This window comes from Amphiprion ocellaris, chromosome 4 (assembly GCF_022539595.1).
Source record: "Amphiprion ocellaris isolate individual 3 ecotype Okinawa chromosome 4, ASM2253959v1, whole genome shotgun sequence".
Classification (NCBI taxonomy): Eukaryota; Metazoa; Chordata; class Actinopteri; family Pomacentridae; genus Amphiprion; species Amphiprion ocellaris.
The window spans coordinates 35,479,106-35,493,527 of NC_072769.1; the positions used below are offsets into that span (position 1 = coordinate 35,479,106).

Consider the following 14,422-nt stretch of genomic DNA (forward strand, 5'->3'; position numbering starts at 1 on the left):
AGGTTTAATTAACCCGTTCATTTTATATCCTGACCTTCTTCCCAGCTTTTAGGCTGAACGATGGGAGAAGTGATGTTGGTAGTTCTGTTTTCTCTATGTGCAGACGTTTGGTCTTTATCCCCTCAGATCCCTGGCTCCCCCCCTGGGGGTGGGGGGGTGGGGGTGGGGGGGGGGGTGTATATTTTATACAGGAAAACTTTTATTAATGTCTGTTTTGGTATTTACCATACACATACTGCTTCTTTAATATAATATAATATGCTTCTTTAATATAAGACACTCTAAAATGTTACAAATAATTACGGTTTGCAATAATTTTTGATGCAAAAAGAAGTTAAAACCCTTGTCAAATGAGCTGTGTTCATTGTCAGTTTGGGCATTAAGTATCTGCCTCAAGGCTTCTGCAGCAGTAAATCTTCTCCTCTTGGTCTGTTGACTGAGATTCGCTGCAAAACATTAAAGTGTAGTCATTAAAAGTGGAATATTATACTAAAACCACAGCATAATATACACTCAGTTTCTTCTTGGGTCACAACACAACTTTCCGTCATCCTCGTAAAATACCCATAGATCCCAAGATTGTTAATTTCTGCCTCATGTAAGCTGTAAAAAAAAAAAGAAAAAAGAAGCTGAAACTGCAGATAATGTCCACATGAAAAATCATTGTTTTTACAAATTGTGATTTGTTCTTTTACAGCACTTGATAATAAAATTACACCATTTTTTTACTGTATTTAAATCATCAAAACATATCATTGTTTAAAATATTAAATAATTTTTTTACCATTATTTGAAAGAAAAAATACGTATATTATGGACTGAAAAATAGTATATGATTTCTTTTACCCTTTTTTAAATCACAAAAAGATGAATAGTTGTTGACTGTAAAAAACAAAACAAGGCCAAACTGTAAATAATGTCCACTTAAAAAAATGTGTACAACATTTAATGGTACAATGACACTTTTTAAAAAAAACTTTAAGCCTGCTAAAATACGTAATTTTTTTCCAAATATTTGCCAATATACAGTGTTTGAATGATACAGTATTCCACCATTATTTAATAGAGTTATTTGGCACCCTAGCTGCCAAGTTCTAGCAGATTTTTTTAAATACAGTTGAGCAGTTGTGGGACTGTTGCTGACAGATTTTTTTCTATTTTTTTTTTTAGATAGAAATTTAAAATACTAGCCTCGGGCTGTGTGTAGATGCCAATTTGTTTCTTCCCTGAACTCAGCACAGTTAGTCTTATTGTGGACCTTTTATTTTGCCATAAACTCTTTTTTTTTAATGTGGACACTATGTATTGCAGTAAAAATAAAGAACACACCTTAGCAAGAAGTTCATCCTGATTACCTCCAAACTTTTTATAAATAACAGGAACGATATTTCACCTTCACACACCCAGAAATGTGTCCACATTTTCTACCACATGTTTTTGTTTTCAGACTTCAACTTTTAACACTTTTACTTTAAGCTTGAAAATGGACACAGAGTTAGAGATAAGACTCTGCCTTTCAGTCATCGATTGCTAAGGTTTGCTATCCTCCAGCAAGTGGCCTAAAACCTGTAACATATCGGAACCGCTTACAAAAGACTATATTGGTTTGTGTGTCTGCATGTGCCCTTGAAAAACAGGCCACAGCGATTAAAAGCCCCAGGTAAGTGAAGGCTCAGGCAGCAGCAGCATAATGCCTGCAGCGCAGGGACGTAGAGTAGCTGCACCTTGGCCTGAGAATAGACATCCACCAATCCAGAAGCATAAAAAATCCCCTTTGTGGAGTGAATCTGACTTCCATGCAGCACATTTCATTGACCGAGGCTATGCTATGGGGGTGTTCAGCACAGCGGTGCCATCACCTGGACCCTTTCTGAACCTCTTATCCTGGAGGGTCAAGGCTTTTAAAATGGCTCTGAGCACAGAGTAAATGTAGAAATAAACAGCTTGTATCAAACGCAGAGGCAGTAAATATAAAATGATCAATCTAAAACCTCCTGTGCTACAAAACTAAGTACAGAAGATGCTCAGTGATTTCAACCAGTACCAAAATCTACCCTCGTAATCCAATTTTTACTACCAACATCGTCAACAAAAACAAGCTAAAGATTTGTTTCCAGCTTCACCTATGACTAGGTGAAATAAACAAACTGAGCCCAGTGGGTTCAACATGTGTCATGCTGTTTTGATTGTCAAAAACTTCAGGTGTTTTAAAAATGAAACTTTAAGATCTGTCTTTTTGTTGCTGATGCTGCCAGTCATTTGCTTTTTATCATGTGTTGCAAGTTACTATGCAAAGTAAGAAACAGTGTATTATTCTAGTTAACTAGTGGTCAGTTATGGGGAAAAAAAACAATAAGCTTCTTTAAATCAGCAATTTGGGCAGGACATTGCATTGCTGAAACATCCATCCATCCATCCATCCATCTTCTTCCGCTTATCCAGGGTCGGGTCATGGTGCCTCCATGAGAGGGCTTGCCTTGCGGCTCAGCTCCCTCTTCACCGCGATGGTTCAGTACAACGTCTGCATTACTGCTCATGCTGCACCAAGCCGCCTGTCCACCTCACGCTCCATTTTCCCATCACTCATGAACAAGATGCCGAGATACTTGAACTCCTTCACTTGGGAAAGCAAGTGAAGAAAAGTTGAAACAGGACCTTGCTGTAACAACCGATAATGACCTCACTGTTTATGTATAGAGCTGCAACAATAAGTAGAATAGTTGCCAACTATGAGATTAATCACCAAATCTGATTCTAACTTGTAAAATTTGAATATTTTCTGGTTTCTTTTCTCATCTATGACAGTAAACTGAATATTTTTTTATGTAGACAAAACAAGACATTTAGAGACATCATGGGAAACACCAAAGCCCATTTTTCATAATTTTCTGAAATTTTAATAGATCACACAATCAATTGATTGAATCAAGAAAATAGTCCACAGATCAACAGACAGTGAAAGTAATCATTATTTTCACTCCTAGTTATATATGGTGTAGAGAATAGAATACTATTCTAGTATCAAGCATTATAGCATCCAGCTGTGGTAAATTTGCAACTATCAAACAAATGTGTGGATCTTTGTTGTTGTGATTATCATGCCCTTCTGCACAGGAGCTAATTAATGTCTGTTTTATTTAATGGCTGCATGCCACTGTGCTACTAAACTCTCTGTGCACTCGCTGTGTATCACCGAGCCGCATGGATCCAGGCTCAGTCACTATATGTTTGTGACCCTCCAAGGCCTTACTCCAGAAGGGGAGCCTGGTTTTCCTATACAGTGCAGTTCCTTCTTGCCAGTTCATCCGAGTCTTTGTTTGATGGTTGCCCTGCTTAGCTTGCTGCCACTGGTTAAGAAGAAGAAAATCGATGAATGGTTATGTGGAGGGTGCCATTTATTTTATAGGTGTGCTTTTACCTTTGGGGTTTTTTTCGAGGAACATCTAAGGTTCAGCACAGAGATGATATCTCTCATCTTGCCCAGGAATGTCTTGGAAGGAGCTCACTAGAAATTGTTGTTGGGAGATATCTTGGCTGTCCTACTTAGCCTGATGCCACAATGACCCGAGTATATGTGGCACACCTAAAATTTGGTGACCACATTTTGTATAATAAGATTTAATTTTTACAGTAGAAAATGGGCTGGAAGCCAGGATGATATTTTATTCTAAACAAGGGACAGGAAAACAGCAGCGTTCCGAGGGGGAACTGTTGACATCGGCATTGTTGCACCTGGGTCACCTTAAGGGGAGGGAAACGGCGGCACCCCAGATGTAACCTGGAGGACGGAGTGCCGAGCTTCTTCGTTGCTGCGCATTATCTCCTGTATTTTACAGGTTAGTACGGTTAAAACCTGCTAATGTGTGCTTATGACTTATCAAGCTTTAAATGTTAAGTCGCTGTGTACCAGTGAGATGTTGTTTTAAGTGATGAAATATAAAAATAAGGCCGTTAAAAATGCGCGACAGCTATGTTCGCGGGCTAACTGCTAACCGTGGTTTCATGGGTTTTTGCAACCTCACCATTGTCTGGCAGGGAGATCGTCACCTTCTTATGTACACTCTTTACAGTTTTATTTGGAATCCTACACCTGTTGTTGTTTTTATGTGGTATTTAGCAGATGTTTAAGCAAAGAAAATTGTTATCAATTGAGGATATGTTTTATTTTTTAATAGTTTTGATAACAGTAACTATGTAAAATGTTCCAGATATGGTATTTACATGACCTCAAAGTGCCTTTGTCCCTCTATGAGTTTAGACAGCTAAAGGAAGCTTGTTTTTAAGACAGTGGTTATACTTCATTGATTTAGAGAAGATTGTATCCAGCACTTTGAAGTATTGGAATGTGAGCAGTCTGTATTATTGGAAGAAAAGAGAGACAATATTGCACTTATGAGGACACTGATACCAGGATGTTTGTACAAAATGATGAATGTTTTCTGTTAATTGAAACCAACATAATAGAGATGTAACCTGGAGGACAGAGAGTGTGCCAAGTGTCTTTGCTGCACATTATCTCCTGTATTTTACAGGTATTCATTTTTGTTGCTGTGGTCCTATTCTTGGGACCTGTAACATATAGATAAGCAGAAGAAAATAGATGTAAGGTCAAAGGAAAAGTGCCATTCATCAAGACTAATTGGTGTGCAGTGAAAAGTGAAGAGCATGAGATGTAACTTGAATTATATTTTATACTTTGAAACCAGGCTGGTTCATCTGGTTGATATTGGGGAAATGTTAAAGTTGCTCTGCTAATTCATGGCAGCAATGTCTCAGCTGGTAGAGTAGGTTGTACATAAGGTTCGGGGTTCGAGCCCTTGACCCTCCAAGTGCTGAAGTGTCCTTGGAGAAGACACTGAACCCCAAGTTTCTTGCACTGGTAGTCAAACCCTTTTAAGGACTGCTCTACCACCACTGGTGTGTGAATGGGTGAATGAAAAATGCTAGAATGGCACTATATAAGTGCAGACGATTACCATTTACTCGTCTGAGGTAAATATTCTATTGTGTTGAGATACTGCCGTGTGTATAGCTGCTCAACCTGTGGCTTATTTATTAGTTGTGCTTTGTGCGATTGTTCTAGTGCTGTTGAGGTTGGCTTTAGCCTCATGCTGAACTCCAGTAGCAAACTATGTTGTCATTACCATGTGCAGCAGTGACACCCAGCAGCCCTACAGGCAAGTCTTGTTTGGTAAAGAGCAGTAAATTCTGAGCTTAATGCTGGAATGAAAGCTGGCTGGTCCCTCAGCTTCCACCACACAATCTCTCCCAAACATCTTCACTCTCTTCTCAGTGATCTGAACTTTCCTGGAGCACTTATGTCCACCCCTCAGCTTTAACCCAGCATGCTTCAGGCTTCAGTCCTGCTTGCTCACATCGACAACAGCACAAACCGCAGGAAGCCAATAGCAATCCTTCATCCCCAGGGATGACTGCTTCTGCCCTCAGCAGCTGATTAGCATGGTGGCTTCCTGCTGTACTGTTATCTGTTCAGGCTCTCAGGCGGAGTAAACATAAAAACAGCAGGGAGGCTGACCTCAGGCCATTTACTCAGCAGCCTCTGAAGAGCTTCCCTCACCACGACCAAACCCACCCCACACTGATATTTCTGAATTAATGAGGGCACAGTAAGATGTACGAACACTTGTTGTTGGCCCTCCAGAAAGGTGGGTTTCATCTTTCTAATCACAGCGAGACACTCGACAACGCAACTGACCATAAGGTCAAGAAGTATGACAGACTGGAATTGAGTCACTTCGTAGGTGTTAGGTAGACACTGACTCAGAAAGACTGTCACAACAAACGATTATGCTTGAGAGCTTTCAGATTCTTTTTGCAATGCAGTGATGGACATCAAGTTATTTTTAAAAGACTGTGATGTCTGTGGCAGCTGCAGTAACTGGAAGTGTGGGAATCTATTTAATTCAAATCAACAGGTCGTAGTTATGGGGTAGATAGTAATAAATTAATCTCTAACAAAATTATCCGGAACCGAGGGGAAAGTTGGTGTTATAATACTCGTACAATAGCTCTCTCCCACCGCAGACATTTTGATGTAAATAATGGCTGAATGACAATTAGCTGTTCAGATGCCAGAGACCTGCCACTGTAAATACTTGCTCTCTGCATGCCTCAAGAACACCTGAATGAAATGAAGCCACCAGGATTTTAGCTACATCTTTGTTTTAGGAATCAGATGTCATCAGTGAGGAAGAAATGTCGAAGTTTTGCTCTGAAACTTTTTGTCAAGACTGTCAGTAAGTGTTTAAACAGAATGTGTTATCATGGAATATGTTTGAGTGGCATCATCTGTTATCATTATTGTCTTGGATTAATGCCAGCCACATTTTTTGCCTAAAATTTAGTCTTGTCAGCCTTTGTTTGTCAGGAAAAAGTATTTACCCCCTCTTAGGAAGATTCTCCTTTTGTTGCTTTTCAACATTAAATTATTGTCAGTTTAATTTGGGTTTTTAACAAGAATTTGCAAAAATAAACTAAAAATGACAACAGATTTCTACAAAATAATGTCAATTACTTGAAAACACAGAATGTAAAATAAGATGATTGTGTAAGTATTCATCCCTGTGTAAGATGACTCACCTAATTGAACACAGGTGCCGCCAACTGGTGCTGCAAGTTACATAATTAGAGAAGCAGAGATCATCTGAGTGCAGTAAATGTGTCTCAGTGATTGTAGTATAAACACACTTTTATCTGGAAGGTCCAGTCACTGATGAATCAGTACTCCTGGATATAACTATACCATGAAAAAAAGAACACTCCAAGAAACTCTGTGAAAAGGTTATTGAAACGAATAAGTCAAGGGATCAATGCAAGACTATTTCTAAGTCAATGAGCAAATATGGCACATATTAAATTGCATATTTCAACCTAGAACAGGCCATTTTCAAAAACTGAGTGACTGTGCTAGAAAGACTAGTGAGGAGGCCACCAATACACCTATGACTCCTCTGTGATGCACCGCTATGCTGTTCTTCACCAGTGAAAACTTTATGGGAGAGTGACAAAGGGAACGATATTGTAGAAAAAACGCTTTCCCGGGATCTTTCTGCATGGAGTTTGCATGTTCTCCCTGTGCATGCGTGGGTTTTCTCCGGGTACTCCGGCTTCCTCCAACAGTCCAAAAATATGCTGAGGTTAATTGCTGATTCTAAATTGCCCGTAGGTGTGAATGTGTGAGTGATTGTTTGTCTGTATATGTAGCCCTGTGACGGACTGGCGACCTGTCTAGGGTGTCCCCTGCCTTCACCCTAAGTCAACTGGGATAGACTCCTGCAAACATAGCTGGCAATGTGCACTGCAGCAGTAAATTACATTTTTAAATTTTCATTAATGTATACTGATTCTCTAATGAGTTCCTAGAAACTTCTTGTTAGCAAACAGCCGATGTAATTCTATATTTATGATGTTTTATATGAAACTTTAAATGTGTTGAAATTGCATTGTTGTCCAAACCACATTTTGCGTCCCAGTGCAATTAGACTTTGGAGAAATATATTAACCCTCATCAGTATCATCACTTTTCAACCTACAGCTGACCAAGTAATGAAAAGTATTCATCAGATTTTGCATGCTGTGACACTCTGATGTTTAGCTGCATTTTGTTGGTTTTATTGGAAGTGACAAACAACAAACTTATTAATGAAAGATGTGACAGGAATATATTTTTAACCACAAAATCAGGGTGGCATTAGTAAAAAGAGTCAGAAAAACAAAATAAACAAAACAAAAAAGAAAGAGAATTTTTCATGTGTTATTAAAAATTAGGTCTTTTAATCATTATTTGTGCACATTAGGGCTGTCACAAACGACGAATCGACGAATCGCCTGAGCACGATACGTCATCAAAAGCGGAAGTGAGCGCGCAATGCAACAGAAATCACCGTCTGAGCGGAGCGCAGAACACGCATGGACATCCGCGCTGTATCGTGCATATATAGTATATGCATATATTAGATATGCACAATACAGCGTGGACATCCGCGTTTACGTTACAGCGTGGACATCCGCGCTGTAACGTGCATATACTATATATGCACGTTACAGCGTGGATGTCCGTGCGTGTTCCGCGTGATTTCTGTTGCATTGCGCGCTCACTTCCGCTTTTGATGACGTATCGTGCTCAGGCAACTTGTCGATTCGTCGTTTGTGGCAGCCCTAGTGCACATATCTGTTTAAACTTAAGGTTCTGCTGAAACCTGAAGACTGTAACTCAGCGTACCTGAGGTCACTGAGTTACTCTGAATATAGACTGTACCTTTGCAGTAGCAGCTGCAAAGCTGTAGAACAGCCTCTTTCCATTGACATTTTTAGGATAAATCCTAAATATGTGCTATCAGTGGCTTTTGTTAGCTCTAAAAGGTCAGAATTTTTTGTATTTTATATTTGTTTTGCCTTAGAATTTGATCTTACAAGTTACTGTGCTGTTTTACTTTGTTTTAGTGTTTTCATACAATTTTATCATCTTTCACAATTTGGTATTTACGCTAGGTTTGATTGTAAAATGGTCTGTTTTGTAGGTGTAGCTGCTAGTATCCTCTATTACACTTCTGCCGAGAACTCTGAATGGCCAGGTGAGTGGTGGCATCTTCTGTGTTCTCAAGTGAGCACCATCTTTCCTAATTGGTTCGCTGATGGACAGAAGATTCTTTAGTGAGTCCCCACATCCCAGGCTCACCCTTTAGATTCCATTCGTGCACTTGGAGTTCTTTCTCTTTTTCCAAAGCCACTGACTATGTTCTTCAGATGCTCCGGAGAGGTCTTAGCTCCCATATACTGCAGCTACCTTTATGTTGATGTGGCATCAAACCCTCTGCAGATTGTGTCAACTGGTCCAACCATGTCACTTACATTCTTATACAACTAAACTGCATTCTCTATTGCATTTTAATGGAAAAAAAGGAATTTGTCAAATGTGACATGCTCGAATAGGGTTGAAAACAGTTTGAAAGAGAGGCTAAATTGGTGTCAGGAGGTAGGAGGGGAAGTTTACGGCATGAATTAGAGACCAGACTTTCACCCAGAAGACCAGGGTTTGTGTCCCGTGATGGATGATTGGTCTGAAGTTTTTCTTTTTTTCACTGTTTTCTTTCAGTTTTCAGTTGCTTTCTGGTTTGGTTCCGGTACCGAACGTACATGGTTAGGTGAAACTGAGAAAATATCACACTTTGTTACATACTTTTAAAGGTTAGAAGGCACCAAAATTACTTGGTAATATCACAGTTTTGGTTAAAATACACTACAGGCCAAAAGTTTGGAAGAAAGATCAGATTTGTACAAAAAAAGATCATAGTTTCATTGATATACTTTGCAACAAAATAAACATGAATATCATAGAAAGTACCACTGATGAGAATACATTTTTACTATAATTATCAGCTATTTGTATCTGTACTCTTGTTTCTTCCCTCAGCTGTGTCTTTCTAGCCATTTTTGTTGTAGTTATAGAGATATGGACACAGTTGAGATTTACTGGAATTTTTGTTTACAAACTCTCAAAAGCCAAAGAGCTGAAGTGAAAGTGAAGTGCAAACTGTGATTTGTTTTTTGCTTTTGCACTTAAGTTGGGACCCTTGTAAATCTTCTCAACCCTAAAACTAAGTCCTTCTTTTCTTTTGTTAACATTTATTCAGCAATTGTCTGGTAACTTCAGTGTATAGCTACAGGTAAATTGAGGAAAATTATGTATATCAATGAAAGCAAAGACTGGTCATGCAATAAATACATCCCAAAATCCACAGAATTCATACTGATTTGTATTTGTATTTTTTTTTTTTTCAACCTTTTTAAGAAAGACTGTCTGAACAGAAACTTGAAGCTGATTCCAAATGTTTGGCCTGTATTGGCCTTGCTTCCAAACTCTTGGCCTGTAGTGTATGATCGTTTCATTGCATGGTTGAAGCTTCTCCTTTGTTTTCTGGGTAATTTTGTGGAGCCTTGGTTGACCAGTCGCACCTTGGCTTTACAGCCACATTGTTGGACTCATTGTACCTCAGATTTTTGCCATCATAGGCCTCCTCTATTGCATCCACCCAGGGCACTTTGAGCTCAATGAGAAGGGGTGAGTCCAACCGTAATACAAAACCTGCTCTAAGGTTGGTTGGCACAATTTCAGCTGTAAAGTCTGCCACCATTTTCCAATTGCTTGCCTCATCTAACCACTTAGTGTCCAGTCTTGGTCCCTAATGTTCTCATACAAATGCTTTTGTCAACCAGCAGGGGGAGGAAAGGCATAAACACCTTACTGTGCCACCATTTGTATTGGTCCTAAGTGAGGATGGTCTTGTGGCATAGCCAAATGTTGCTAGACTCTGGCATGTGGATGGCAGTGGAAGGTCAAAATAGGTAGCTGCGATGTTGAAGCCTGCCTGCAACTCTCACTGTTTATTTCATAATGATTTCTTTTCTCCACTTCCTCCCATCTGATCAGTTTCCTTTGCTTAAAAACAGATTTAAAGAATCATTACAGTACTTATACTGTACAGTTCTGGATTTGTTTTTACAGCTTTTATTTGGTGACAAAGTTTAGACAGCTTCAGTAAGGCAGCATTACCTGACACAGTTAAATAAATTCATAGATTTGATCTCAAGTTCCACACTACCACAGTATATTTTACCTCGACATGTTAAGTCTCTGACTGTCCAGAGCAAAAAACAATCTATTATGTCATCTGTGCTGTCCAACCCTATCGTTATCTGCCCACAATTTTCTCTCACTTTCTCCACTTATGTTTCTTAAGATTTTTACACACAAGCCAGGCTAACAGCTGACACTTCCACTTTTACATCTGCTCCCTCTCCACTTCTCTCCCTCACTTAAATTCTTTCTCATTTACTTGCCTGTCTTTGCTCTGAACACCTCCCCATGAAGCCACTTAAGCTGTTCACAGCAGTGCTCTACTTTTATGCACAACTGTAATGAAATTTGGCCCCATCAAGATGCTGTCTGCTGAGTTAATGCTCCAATACATCTGGTCACTCAATTGCTTTTCAGCAGCGTAACATTTGAGATCAAATGGGTAAAAACCCATTTGCCTGATTAAAGTCTGACGGCTATTGAGTAAAGCCATAACTACTCATTGACAGCTCCCTTCTATGGTATTCTATACACTTGTTAACATGAAACAAAGGATGTCAGAGCCTTAATGGTCAGCGTTTCAAAGGCTACATTTACACGTCATCTCAAATGCCCTGTGAGCTTTTAAAAACTTTCAGTTGCTCAACCACAGACATGTTTCTTCCAGAACAAACTTCAAACATGCAATGTATCCTCTGCTTTTTGAATGTACAGTCCAGACTGTATATATCGGAACAGTTCTTTTTGAGATCAAATAACTGTCAAATCTACATCACAATTAATTTGATTCATCGGTTTAAAAAGACTTTCATTTTGGCTTCATTTTTCAGCTGCAGAAGTTGCCACTTCATTTCGGTACAGTGTTTAGAGAGTAAAATGGGTGGTGTTTTAAAAACTTCAAGTGGGACGACTTTTTTTGTTCGTGTTTTTTTTTTGTTGTTTTTTACAACAAAAGTATATTAATCTGTATGAAAACTATTTACCTCATAAGCTCAATTCAGAAACTTTAATGGATCTGTAGTGGTAATTAAAAGGAACTCGTTACAAACAAGTTATTTGTCAATGCATTTCATACCTGTAGTTAGCTATTTAACACACCTTTTAACAGCTTCTGATTTTAGCTTTATTTTTGCTCTTCAACTTTCTTCTTTGTGCTAAACCAGCTGATGGGTAAAGTAAGGTTCATTAATGCAGTGAATCTGATCTTAATGCTTAATGCTCAGTGAAGTCTTTCCACCAACACTTGAGAGAAATATTTTCATTTCAGCTGCTAAATATTCAATTTTCTTTCCAAGCTATTTGCTGGTTCAGTCGGTCTGCTCTGTGATGTTTGGCAGGTAGTATACAGGGGATTTAAAGAGTGAAAGCTTTTCTTGCTGCCTTTTGCAGGTGAAAGTAAGATTGATGAATGTGAGTCTTAATCGTATAGTCAATTTAACAACAAGCAGCCAAGTTACCTAAGAGAGGCCACATAGAGCTGGGATAAGTCCTTCAGATTGCACACAGTCATGTGATTGATTGTTAATGAGAAAGACTATTGTTAGATGAAACTTTCAAGTCAGTTAAAGGTGCCACGTGGAGTTTTCTGTTATGCAAGTGATTTCTGCTTGCATTTACTACAACTCACCAACATGTGTGATGTAGAATCCTCAAGGCAACAAGGAACGTTAGCATTCATTTGGAGCTGTTTTCTGCCTATATGATGAATGTAAGTCCAGTTTTGACTTGTCTTGAGGCTCTGTTGTTGGTCTCCACCTCCTGTTCAGGGGAAATACTTCCATTTTGGCAGCTGAATATTTAACTTTGTAGCTCACTGACTGTCTGCTGTTTTTGCTGAAAAGAGCTGCCTCCTGCTGGTGAAAACAAGGTTTATTAAAGCAGTGAGGATTACATTTACATATTCTATTCAAGGTTAATACAACTAAATTGATTCGTGGAACTTTCAAGACAAGTATAAAATTAGTTTAAGGAAAAAAACATACAAAATTTGTGTCTGTTAGCTGTCATTTCACTTGATTTTCACAAAGAACATTCCTAGAAGAAGCCATTACTTCCAGCCAGATCGGAGGTTAACTTTCAATTCATTTTTTGCTCAGTCTCTCTCTTCAGTTTGAAGCTATCTTCGTGTTTCTCCAGCTGAGATTGCAGTAGACGAGGTTGACTGACTTGGTTTTTGAAGAGGAGAGAAGAGAAGAAGCGGGAAGAGAGGGGATTGTGAATAAAACAAACGGCTTATCACTAAAGCTGATCAGTGAGGAAGAGTTTTGCGCTCCACTGACCTGCTTTTTTCTCCTCTTTTGTGTGTTTTTCTACAAGAGCAGACACGTCGTTATCGCCTGTCGTCAGCTTTGTCAACAGATGGGAGTTAAAACCAGTACACATGTATTTCTGTTTAGAATGCATGCCAGTATGCATTTTTAATGTTTGACTCTTTAAAAGGATATTGACATCTCGGCTCACCATGAAAGAAAGATGATTTCTGTCTTGTCAAAGCCTCTCCAACAATTTGTCAGGTGTCAGCCTCTGCTCTCATATTTCACTCTTCATTTGACAATTGCCCTTCTGCCAGTGCTGTGACAGGATGTCGATAGTTCTTTCCTGGAGATGCTAACAAATTCAGCCTTAGCTTTCCACACCGAGCAAAAAGTGGGAAAAATATCCTGTCATATTCCTTTCTTCCCCTCTTTACTCTCTTGTTTTTACTGGTGAATTTCCAACGTGCTTCGGCTCCTCATCCTGTCACAAAGCGTCACCATCACCAGGTTCGCCTTTAGTGCAGTGCGTGAAAGCTGCAGTTGCTTCTAAAACACTTCACTTTGAGTGAGTTATTCCACAGTAAGTGTTAGACCCACACAGATTTCACGTGTGGTCTTGGAGCTCTAACGGCAGCCTCGTGTCACCCTAGTGTCATTCTGGAGTGGATTTACTGCTCTTCTTCCCAAACAAGTCTCTAAATTTGACCGTTTTACCGCCCTCAAAAGAGTGTTTTCATTCTGTTCACCATCTCAGGGATTCTCAGCCTGTCTTTCATTCATGTTAGCCCTAAATGTATGCAGCTAGAATAGATTGTACATGCTTGACTTTATGCCCTCTCTCATCTGTCTTCCTTTTTGTAGTCAAACAGTCTTGTTACTTTGATTTTTTTTCTGTTCACTAGCTGACCTGTATGAAAGAGCCTGGAAATAAAAGCGAGAGTTCTGCTTCTCTCTGAGCTCGTTACACAATGAATAAAAAATGCAGAAAGTCTGACAATCTTATTAAACCCTCAGAAATACATTTTGTATTTACTGATTTAAATTTTTGATGCGACTTTGCATGATATTAGGTGCATAAACATAATTACATTTCACACCCACTTGCTTAATTGAATGCAGCAGAATAATTGTAAGTGTCTGCTCATTTACCATCCTTTTAAGGCATGTGTTAAATTATGCTAAATTAGACATCTTTATCTCTCCTTGACCACCTGCTATTCATTTTAGTGTGCAGGCTGTGTTGTCAAGCGGCACACAATGAATGCACTATAGATGCTCGACTCCAAAGATGTTTCGGTTAGTCTGTCTCAATGAGGGATTCAGCCCTCGCTCTTTGAAGTGTGAGCCTGCTCTTTGCCAAACCTTTCAGTTGGAGATATGAGAGGAAAAGGCATTCCCCTTTTCTTCCTTTTCTTTTTACTTTAACTACCTACAGAGGGACATGTAGCCTAGAAGCTGTGTGTTGTTGTATAAGGTCCGAATTTGAAAGCTTGGCGCCAATGAGCTGCTTTTGCCACTTCATCCTCGCTGAATTTCATTTGCAAAAGAAGAACATGACATGCCAGGACCA

At 39.2% G+C, this 14,422-nt stretch overlaps 1 long non-coding RNA gene across 1 annotated transcript in view; it reads left to right on the plus strand.

Annotated features, from left to right (window-relative positions):
- Positions 1-3,757: 3,757 nt before the first annotated feature.
- LOC111576870 (uncharacterized) overlaps positions 3,758-14,422 on the plus strand; it is a 128,395-nt gene continuing 117,730 nt past the window's right edge. The window contains exon 1 of the long non-coding RNA XR_008601328.1: positions 3,758-3,836. This is a non-coding gene — a long non-coding RNA (uncharacterized LOC111576870). The remainder of the gene's footprint in view (positions 3,837-14,422) is intronic.